The following is a 9,678-nucleotide window of genomic DNA, read 5'->3' as shown; positions in this document are numbered from 1 at the left end:
AATTGAAAATAGCAAAAACAACAAAAACTATTGCGGAGAAACACGATGACGTTTACAGTAGCTGTTGGTGGGACGCTGTCCATGGTGCTGAAACAGCTCAGAGCACAATGGATGTACATTAGTTGGGTTTCTTTCCTTGCTTGATTTGTGAGGTTGCTTTGTAGCAACAATCAATACAATGCTGGCATCTCAAACACACACAGCAACATTTTGTATGCTCAATTTAATAAAATGTGACCCCAAAGTATTGTATATTGTATTGTTGGAGCTTTTTATGAATTGACTAAAGTGCTCTGAATTGAGTCAGCAATAAAGACAAAATGTCCTTCTTGTAGCTCATCTCGGAGCCTATATTTGGCAGAGCTTGCATGACACACCAAAATCTTCAAACATGTTTGGATCATTTCTGGAAAACTGTCCTAAATACAACAGCATAAAATGATTTTATACAGTAATAAAGGAGAAGTGTTACTTCTTTACATTGTATGCCTCCTGTTATTGTTTAAGTGCAGAAGAACGGTGAACCTGGGGGTCATAGTTGAATTAAGTTTAACTTTGAATACAACAGTGTTGAATGTTTAGCATGAAAATTAGTTCCACATATTACCAAAATGTATCCTAAATATAAAGAGTGCTTCAAAACAAGGCAGTTTTGAAAACTAATCTTATTGCTCCCAAGTAATTATCTTTTTCTTGAAGTAAAATGTATATTAGAAAGTGTATATTCTGCAGAAAAGAAAGTCACACACAGAGACAAAGAAGAACCCAATGAAATCAATTCAAATAATACAAAAAGTGGATGCCACTAATGATCATAGGCCACAGGATCAGCCACTGCAAGGTCTGCTGCTTAAGTAACCAAGGTTAGTTTAGCATTCTCGTTTTCTAGTTTCCACAGCAACATGCAAAGTAAAATACTATAAGGCCAGATGGTGCTGATTCAGTGATGTTTAGAGATGCAAAAGCAAAAAGTTCAAGGTATGAAACTAAAGATCCAAGACCCAAATTGATGAACAGCAAAATTGAGCCATACATTTTTTTTGACTGATAGCCTGCCTAAAGAATATACTGCAACTTGAAACAGAACCAAACTCAAAAATACTGCAAAAGCACACAAACCATAACAGAAGTTGCATAAAAAACAATGGAATTGATTTAGGAGGGACAATAATGTGACGGAACAGGTACTGTAAACATATAATAGCAAACATGATTCTACAGGATTAAATAAATCATGTGATTAGATAACACAGGACCTTGCATCTTTTCCCCCCTTTCTTCCTCTGCTTCTTTTGAGCGTGTCTTGCTGCACTTCTTATGTTTTGGTTCCTGTCTATTCTGCAGCTGTTCGTTATTTTCTCCCCAAAATCACTTCCACTGCTTGAGATAAACTAGCTAAATGTCACGTTAGGCTAATTTGCAAGTTTGAGTTAAAAACATTATGGGCTACTCCATTTATACCCTGGCCTAGTGATGTCTGTTGGTTTGACCATTTTTTAGCCAGAACTGAATGTCTATCTGTGGCGGCTGTTTGTTTTGCATACTGCCACAATACAATAAAGCATTCAAAAGGTTTTCCACCTTGTAATGGTTTATATGCAGACTACCAGATGATATATATCATAAGCCAACTATTTAATATCTATATAATTGTTTTTCATTAATCAAACATGAGCCTTGTTATTGTGTTCAGAGTTGTTATGCCTGGGCCCACTGTAGTAAATGTTTCCTTGCTGGGCTTCAATTTCTTACATCGATTCTCATAAACCCTTAGCTTGCTACGGCTAATATTACTAGAAGAATGAGTGCACGTTTCATATCATATACCCATGGCACCAAATTAGCGGTTGCAATTGTACGTTTGTAGGATAATTATAAATGCATACTGGAAAGTGAAAAGAGCATACCCTTCCAGCAAGATGGTCCCTGTGGTCAGAGTCCACAGAGTAGAAGAAGAGAGAAGTAGCATTGCAAAACCACTATATTTACTGAATCAATACCTACAGGATTAGGTGAAATATCAATCCGCTAAAGGTAATGTGTGTAACTGAAAATTTAAAATGCCTAATGTGGTTTCAAGCAAATATCCACAATTAAAGCCGGAAAAAAGGGCAGGATACATTAAAATGAACAGAACTGGTTGAAAGCTTTGAAAGATAAACCTGTTTAATATCAATAATAATTTCCTGGAACCAGATAACAATCAAACCTATTTATGAACTTTTAATATACATTACATTGTTTTTATAAAACGATAGTAACTAAAAAGCTTTTATGTTTTTATGGGCATTTAAGAACTCAAGTTGAAACTTAGATATGCTGTCTAATTACAACAACAAACTTGCGTGGAATTCTCACAGCCAAATTACATTAGCTAAATGTCAACCTGAAGAGGCTAAACAGCCGCATCCTTACCAAAACACCAAACAAAGTCATCAAAGTCAACATGGTCTTGAGAATACACACTCCTCCCAGAGATTAAACAGTAGGAGACCATTTAATAAAAACACCAGGCAAATAAAGACTGCGTCTAGTAAGCAGACATTAGAACAAATTATTTGTTGAGGCTGATCAATTAATGGGGTACTTGGCCTGTTGGTTCTCAGTACAGCACTGGGAGACTTGGTCAGTAAATCTATTGGCTTCAGTGTTGTTCAGAGATAAACAGTTATTATTTTAAAAAGGGCTTTGGCTATGCACTGTTTAATTAAGGGCTTTTGGGAATTATAATCAACTGCAAAAGAGATGCCATGGTGATGAAGCATAAATCCATAACTGTGCAGCAGACAGCTTGGCCAGTCTAGTGCATCTGCAATATTGTTCACTGGATAAACAACTCTGTGCGTGTGTGTGTGTTTCTTTCTAAAAACACTCTGAGATTGTCACAGCAGTCGGAGGTAGGTTTAATCTGTGTGTTTTTAGGTTTGTCTGCTGGTTAATTAAGTGTTCCCCCCAAGAACACTGAACCTTTCGAAATATCTTATGTTTTCATTAGTGTTTTAAAATCCTCGCGTCGCATCTCTTCTGTTGTTACTGGGCAGCCGTGTCAATTTGTTAATGGCCAATCTGTCAGGAATTTCAGAAGGAGAGAAGCTGGGGGCTGTTTTGTAAGTTTGTCACAGTTCTGTCCATCTGTTAAATAACTCTGACTTGTGTTATCTATTATTAATTGTGGCAACTGTCAGTTTGAGAGGAAATTGTGTTTGGAGTGTTTTGGTTGGTAATTTGGCTGAATTAGAAAATGGTATAACTTGATGGTGAACTGTAATCAGCTAACAGTCAGTCATAGTGTCACAAAACGGCCGGAGGCCGAGCACCAAAAATCAAACCCACGTGCAGGAAACCCAAGGCGGAGGCAGAGTAAAGGGTTTAACAAAGGTTTATTAACTAACACCAAAATGACGTTCACGTTAGTACTTGTTTTAAGGCTTGATATATGGGGTGTGAGGGTCTTGGCCAGGGGAGAGGGACAAGCAAGGGGACAGGTCCAAGGAAGCAACAGCAGCTGCTGGTGATTAGGTAAGTACTGGAAGAGAGGAGAGCAGTGTTAGAGCGGTAGCCAATGAGGAGTTCTGGAGAGAGTGGAAGCTATGAAAATCTTCGTCTTACTGTGCAGGTGGGAGATGGAAGCGTTGAGGGAGAGGTGGTGTGGTCCAGGTGGGTTAGGTGGTGTGTGGCAGCTGTCCTGAGTGGTGAAGGTCCCGAGGTGGTGTAAGGGCAGGAGGGCAGGCAGGTGAGGCAAGGAGATGATTCAGAGAGCTGGCGGGTTAACCAGATTTCCAAGATGAGTGGTTCAGTATAGTGATGGGACGTTCTGTATCGAGGCTTCGGAGCGTGTGTCGAGTAATGGAGGGGGCGTTTCCGCGAAGCGCGTATCGAGGCTTGCTTCATTTATGGGAGGAGCTGAAAATGATGACGTCCGAAGCCTCGCTGCCCGGCTGTACCACGTGACTGGTTCATGAAGTGGTTCGAACTTTGCCGCGAGCTATGACAGCGATATAAACCCCTCAGACTTCATTCAAAATGTGGGTGTTTGATGGAGAGTTGCGGTTAGTGAGAGTTTGGAGACAGTTTGGAGGTTTATGAGAGTGAGGAGAGAAAGTCAGGAGAGAATGGAGCCAGCTAAGAAGAGGAGGATGTCCTCCCCTGTGTGGGAACATTTTGATCTTATTCCTCCCAACAAGGTATGTAAATTTCTACAGAAGATGTATTTTCATGATACTGATGGTGCAATACAATTTATGTTGAGCTGTCTTGACTTTTGTACAAGGTGAAGTGTTTGCTATGTGCCAGGGAGCTGGGATATAACAACAACACCTCATCCATGCTTAGGCACTACAGAGCTTTGCATGAGAATAAGAGGAACACCGATTGTGGAGCAAGACCAGGTGAGCCATCAAATGTCATGATAATATAGCATGCAGTAATGTTACTAAATGATATAACAATATTATACAATGCAATAAGTTACGTGTGTGATATTTATATTTGTGCTTTATCTTTATTGTCTTTCCTCAGGAGAACAATCTCAAATAGATGAAGACCTGGTCAGCATGGTGATTGAGGACTCACAGCCATTTAGCATTGTGGAGGACAAAAGATTCAAAAGATTTGTTAAATCATTAAATCCTAGCTATGTTCTCCCCACTAAAAAGGTCGTAAAAGCAGTGAAAATTTAGTTTTTACAGAATAAAATGTGAACAGGCAGTGTATAGCTGTCCATACCTCAACGTTACAAAAGCACAACCACTGTCCACACCCCAACCGCACCTCACCTCACAGTAAATGATCATTTCCATTTTAAGCATTTCCAAATGATCATTTTCCATACTGCCAGTATAAATATACACAGTATGCTGCCATCACTACAATATAGATGTTTTACACACTCCTTTTGTTGTTGACATTTACAGGCTGTGTGCAAAATGCCACACTCTTCAAATTCATGCCAGCTATTATTTCTACGTCCAGTAGGTGTCCTGCTAGAGCAAATGAAGCTTCATGAAGCTTCGCGTTGGGGTGAACCAATTGGATGAAAAGCTTCAGTGCTTCATGGGGCTTCATCTGCCCATCACTAGTTCAGTATGATGGAGTTTTCCTGGAGTAACTAGAACATGAGATTACAAGGTTAGTAGAGCACTTGAGATTCATGAACATGAAGCGTGAGGCCTGGTTACCAACATAGGGTAGTTGAGGAATTGGCGAGGAAGCAGTGTCAGCAAGCAGCTTAAATCTCCAACCTGATTGCCTCAATCAGCTTCAGGTGAGGGGGGCTGTAGGCCCTGCCCATGGGTGGATACCAGGGAGGTCCAGACCTTCAATGGAATTTTACAGCCACACACCCAGACCATGACACATAGATTGGACTACTGACTTTTCTATTAGTACCTCCTAGGATTGACTTGGCACAGTTCACCATGATGCTCAGGGTTTTCCATTAGGTCATTGTACCTGGTACCAGGTACTTTTTTAGTACACCAAAAAGCACACCAACAAGGGTAAAACCAAACGAATGTCCTTCTAGCTTCTTAGATAGCTGATGCTGACTGTACATACAGAGAGTGAAGGTAAACAAGCTAACGGCCTAGAGAGAGAGAAAGCACTCACTTATCCTGTGTTATCCTGCAGCAGCACCACAAGCATGCAATTCTGTTGTTGCTGTAGGTGAAGCCTATCTGCAGCTTATTTATTTGTAGAGCTAACTTGAATAAAAATTCACAAACATAACACTTGCATATATTTTCCTGTCCCCTTTCCATCTCAGCCTAACATCAGTGTGTTGTTGCGAGCACGGTAACACAAGCATTTCAAAACAATGCTGTGTTAAAGTCTCACCGAGCTGTTACCAGGACTGTTTACTCTTGTTCATTCGCTGTATGCAGGTTTTGCATAATGAGATGCACTTTGCCTAAGATGAGATTCATTTTCATGTTTACTCTTCAATGTACAGAAAGAGTTTGTCAGACATATAGTAGCATATATGTGTATAGGTCATAGTAATGATATGGTTGAAACTGAGATGCCCCTCTTATCAAACTCTAGAACTTTGTTATTTTCACATGTACCAATATCATCACTAGCTATCTCAATTTGTATCTATTGCTAAATATAAATCTTACATACTGTGTTATCTTATAATATTATATATATCTATATATCTATATATATCTATATATATATATATATCTATATATATATATACACACACACACTATTTATAGATTATATGTATAGTATTATAACTGAGTCCATTGCTATTACTTACAGCATTTTTTTAGAATGTGGTTCATTTTTAATTAAATCCCAACAGTTAGCCGTCAAATGCAAAAACAACCACCAGGTTTCCAAATCCATGCTGACAGGGAATCCAGTGGTCCGACTAGGGCAAGAGCTGAAGAGTGTGGAACTGTATTTTCTCATTTATTAAATGGAGACATTCAAGTTGATGGGGTGGCAAAACAAAATACAAAGTGACAGGTCTCAGAATTAGACTGCATTCACCCTGATTCCTCAGGAGAGTCAGAAGTTTGTTGAGCCTGCTTAGCTTGCACAATATAGAGGTACATCAGGAGTCATGCAATCACAGAAGTGAAGCTGGACCAAAGTGACGCCTTTTTTAGAGTTGCTGATCCAGCAGCAATTTTCAGCTTTAATGCATGTCTCCAAGGGTTGTGTATTCAGCTAAGATGACATTAAAATGAAAAAAAAAAAGTCCAAACAAAATAAACAGACTGAATAAGAACATTTATTTACTGTATACATACATCTCAAATAGCACGCCTACTATACACACTGGTTCTTAAGAAAGCTGCTAAAAACAATATCTTTGGAATGACCTAATGGCGTGATCACAATCCCATTAAGGTTCTTCAGTTATTGTACTCAAACTTTGTCATTTTGTGCTGTATATTTCAAATGGTTGTGTAAAAGGGGTATATTCTTTACATACTGTTAGTTTCCTTTTAAATCCTCTCAAATGTGCATTTACAAAGTAGGTGCATGAGATATGAATCTCTATGGAATTAACATATAAATGCACTGAGATGCCTAAAAGCTAAAACACCTAAAGAGTAAACATTTTGGAGAGACGTGCTTTCACAAGACAACGAAAGTGCTCTTAGAAATATCAGATTATAAACTACTAAAAGTTCTAAGAGATGATGTCACTTTTTTTATTAGGGACATAAATTACACATAAGTGTGATGGCATCATTCTGGAGGGGGGAAAAGTACTGTCAGATAGTAACATTAATATAATGATAGTGTTATATTACACATAGTAACACAGCTCACAACTAACGGCACAATTCCCTTTAATTAAATGGAATTCTAATAATTTTATCAGAATGTCTATGTATTTATATCTACCTACAAATGTTTAAAGGTAGGTACACTAGAATAAGGAGATACTAAGTCGGGTTTTTAGAGGAAACAAACAATTAATTATACTGGGAGCAATTTTAAGTATTGCTTAATTTCTTGGTAATTTAGTGGAAAAACAACATCTTACATTGTAAGCACACTGTACTTTTGGAGAGGCAGGCTGTATTATGGAGTGACTTCACCTTTCCTGATTTCCAGGTATAACGAGACACTCTTCCTGTACACTCTTTTAAGAAATTTATGTTTGAACATTGCAACAGAATAAAATAAGTTAGACTTAAAGACACATAGGTGACATGTGCTTGCAAATTTGGTGCTAGTAATTTTTTCTTGAACGGGGGAACAGTCCTTAACACATTTATAGTGCTAAATAAAAGGACAGCTGAAAAATACAAGACCCATCATGCATATTAACATAATAAATATTAAATAAGGATGTGAAAAGGTGAATATCCAAAAAGATAAATTAATCCACTTCAGAATATATCCAACAACCTTAAAGATATACTTTTACAAAGTAAGATGGGGAGATATTATCTGTTTCTGCAAAAATTACCCTGAAATTTAAAATTAATAAAAAAATAAGTCAAAGTGTGTAAAATGTAAGTGCACTCCTATAGCTTCCATAGAAATTAAGAGATTAAGAAGAAGCCATGTGCTGCCAATCAAATGCAGTTTTAGCATTTTGATTTTGTTAGTTTGGAGCAGGGATGGGGAACTCCAGGCCTCAAGGGCCGGTGTCCTGAAGGTTTCAGATCTCACCCTGGGTCAACACGACTGAATCAAATTATTAGTTTATTACCAGACCATTAAAGAACTTCAAGACATGTTGAGGAGGTCATTTAGCCATTTAAATCACCTGTTGGATCAAGGCTACATCTAAAACCTGCAGGACACCGGCCCTCGAGGCCTGAAGCTCCCCACCGGTCTGGAGCATTCAGGTGTGTGGTAACTCAATGGCAAAGAGGAAAAACATCAGCAATAATCTTAATGGAGCAACAGTTTCTGCCCATGAATTTGGGAAGAGATATAAGGCCATTTCCAAACATTCTGAAGATCATCATCCTACAGTGAGAATATTATGCACAAGTGGACAACCTTTACATATTCATTCAAGACAAGTCTTACCAGGAGTGATAAATTCACTCCAAGGTCAGGCTCTGTCAGGGTTTGGCAACTTTTAGCATCCAAAGAACCTTTTTAGCTACTCCTATCAAAAAATAGGAGAAGAACAGCTAGAGACATGGAGACAGATGTATGGATATAACTGTGTGTAAATCCATACCTATAGTAAGTGTATAAATAGGGTTAGGTGTGAAGCCTAATCTTAATCTGTGCCCCAAAACATCTCTAATTCTGTCTTGTCTGTCCGAAAGGACTTTGTTCAGACATGAATTTGCAAACGTATCTGTGGCTCATGAGCTGCAAGCGGTTAGTTTGTACTTACCTAACTGTAAAACCTGGTAACCACTGAGTTTATTATGACTTTATGTAAAATCTTACAATTGACAGATGTTGTACTTTCTTTTCACTATGACTCTATGTAGCCAAAGAGGTTGACCTTCAAAATGTGCATCAAAGCGGAAAGAAATTCTTAATGAGATTTGTAATGAAGACGTTCTGTTTTTACTTTGTGCAAAAAGATGTAACTTGATTTGAACAAAGCGTGGTCGGAGGTCCTTTTAACAAACCCTTGGTCAAAACTGCACAAAGTGGCCATATAGGAAAAAAAGACTGCATTTCAAAAGCGCAGAAGGCTTCGGTCAATTCATATCAGATGAACCAGATAACACACTGTGCATTGTATATTATATTGATGTAAGTCGTTCACAAGAATGCTTGTTCATATTGATTGCAGCGCTCCCCACAGTTGTGTTTCTGCTGCCAGTGCTGAAGTGATTACTTTTATCATTCGGCATTGATCAAGGAAACATATTTAATTTCCAAGGGCAATAAATGTAATGTTTGCTGACAGCGTTGTTTATATGAAAAAGAAAGAAAAAAACAATGAAGAAAATAATTAAGAATTGTAAAAGTAAAATATAGTAAATCATTTTCCGGGGCACTTTTATTGTAATCAGAAACATCATTTTCAGTGTATATTACTTTAATATTGCACCGAACACCACCCAGACATAATATTGCCTTTAGCAACAATGACGTTAGAGCAGCTCATGTTTTTCTCTGATGTTTTCAATCAACTCCTTCGGCGTATACTCGACACGGCCAGTCATGCACGAATGTGAGGAAAGCAATTATTTGTGGCCACAAAATGGATTTACTAATGAAATGCTA

At 38.2% G+C, this 9,678-nt stretch overlaps 1 long non-coding RNA gene across 1 annotated transcript; it reads left to right on the top strand.

Moving 5' to 3' along the window:
- The first annotated feature begins 3,635 nt into the window (after positions 1-3,635).
- LOC309696934 lies at positions 3,636-4,568 on the top strand. The gene is made up of 3 exons (XR_014273704.1): positions 3,636-4,184; positions 4,271-4,388; positions 4,519-4,568. It is a non-coding gene; the product is annotated as an uncharacterized lncRNA (long non-coding RNA).
- Positions 4,569-9,678: the final 5,110 nt, after the last annotated feature.

This window comes from Aulonocara stuartgranti (genome assembly GCF_965226115.1).
Source record: "Aulonocara stuartgranti genome assembly, chromosome: 3".
NCBI classification, from domain to species: domain Eukaryota; kingdom Metazoa; phylum Chordata; class Actinopteri; order Cichliformes; family Cichlidae; genus Aulonocara; species Aulonocara stuartgranti.
Note: the sequence above shows the minus strand (reverse complement) of the source record. Positions and strands in the feature narration are given on the sequence as shown.